Raw genomic sequence first — 1660 nt, 5'->3', positions numbered from 1 at the left:
TCATCAGGACCAGCTGATATAAATATGTCCAGTTCCTCCAGAAGTTCCCTGACTAGATCCTCACTGACCCTAGGCCTGGGTGCACCTCCCCTGGGGCCTGACGGGGTCCCGGCAGATGGGATAATCTGGTCCCTGCTCAGGAAAATGGAGGCAAAGAAATCGTTGAATAGGTTAGCCTAGATTTCCTAGCGTGTCTTGCAGAGGCCCCACATTACTCAGTACCTTCTTTTTGCCCCCTATGTATTTAAAAAAGGATTTCTTGTTGTCCTTGATCCGGGTAGCTAGTCCCAGTTCCATCTCCGCCTTGGCCTTCCTGACCGCCCCCCTGCAGCCCTGAGCAACCGAGGTGTAGTCTTCCCTGGTGATGGCCCCTCCCTTCCATTGGGTGTATGCCTCCCTTTTAGCTAGGAGACGTTCCCGTATGCTTTTGGTGAGCCATGGGGGCTTTTGCGCCCTCCTGCCCACTTTGATCCTTGTTAGGATTACCTCCCTTTGGGCTTGGAGGATCGTCTCCTTAAGGAACGACCACTCTTCTTGGACACCTGACTCCCCTCCCCTCCGGGACCTCAGTACTTCCCCAACTATTCTTCTTACCTCAGTGTAAGTGTGACAGGATGTCAATGAGAATGTAAACAGGTGGAAATTATGAAAACAAAAGGTAGAGCAAGGAAGGGACAGGGGGAAAGCCAAAGGTATGTAAGGGAGACTCTACTCAGTTGATCTAATAAAAGATATCACATCTACCCAAAGAAGCTTGCCTGCCTACGTCCTTTGACCAACATGGCTACAATCAAAAACCCAAATAAATTGCCCTGGTATTTATTTCATTTACTCCCTCCAATACTCTTGTCCTCCCTAAAATTCCCCATAGCCTCTGCTGCCAGCCCTGCCCCAATCCAAGTGCATGGACCCGCCCCCATGCCCTGCCACTGCTCACCCCACTGGGGCAAGGCAGGGTGGGACGGGGCAACACTGCAACTTGTCTGGGAGGCATGAGGTGGCTGGAATGGCTTCCACCACCGCATCCTGCTTGTCTGAGGCAGCGCACTGGCACTATCCCGTACCTCCCCGCCCCAGGTGTGCGAGTGGCAGGAGGGCATAGCCCCACTCCCAGTGCCTTCTGCCGCCCATCTGAAGCACAGCCCAGCCCAGCCCACCCCGCACAGATCTGGGGGCACATGCCCGCTCCCATGCCCTCCTGGACCAGCGGTGAGAGCTGCTGGAGAAGCCACCAGAAGAGCAGCTCCTGGACTGCCAGTGCACAGCAGCTCACACCCCCCCAGCCCCCCCGCCCCCCCCCCCAATCTGGCAAGCCCTAGCACCAATCCCTCCCTCACTGTAGGGGTGTTGATCTGCCCCACCTCCCACATCCCTTCCCTTCCCCCTCTGCCCACCACAGTAGACTTACCAGCTGGAGGCAGCTGTATTCAGCATCATTGAGGACTGTTACCTGTATAGTCTATGGCCAAATCTCTGAATCGGCGCTGAATCTCCAGATCCAAATTGACCAAATCGAATCAGGACAGTGATTCAAATCACTGAATCGAATCACTGTCCCTCCAAATCGGATGAATCCGAATCTGAAGCAAATCTTTGCTGCTTCGCACCGGCTTATTGTTTATTCTTTTCCTGTTCCCTTTCCTTCACTACTTACTTTCAT

At 53.9% G+C, this 1660-nt stretch overlaps 1 protein-coding gene across 1 annotated transcript in view; it reads right to left on the bottom strand.

Annotated features, from left to right (window-relative positions):
* Nucleotides 1–1660, bottom strand: part of LOC102371746 (amine sulfotransferase-like) — a 23155-nt gene that overhangs the window by 8736 nt on the left and 12759 nt on the right. The gene's annotated exons all lie outside the window — the stretch shown is intronic.

Source organism: Alligator sinensis, unplaced genomic scaffold (genome assembly GCF_000455745.1).
Source record: "Alligator sinensis unplaced genomic scaffold, ASM45574v1 scaffold38_1, whole genome shotgun sequence".
Taxonomy (NCBI): Eukaryota; Metazoa; Chordata; order Crocodylia; family Alligatoridae; genus Alligator; species Alligator sinensis.
This window is presented reverse-complemented; position numbering and strand designations above follow the sequence as displayed.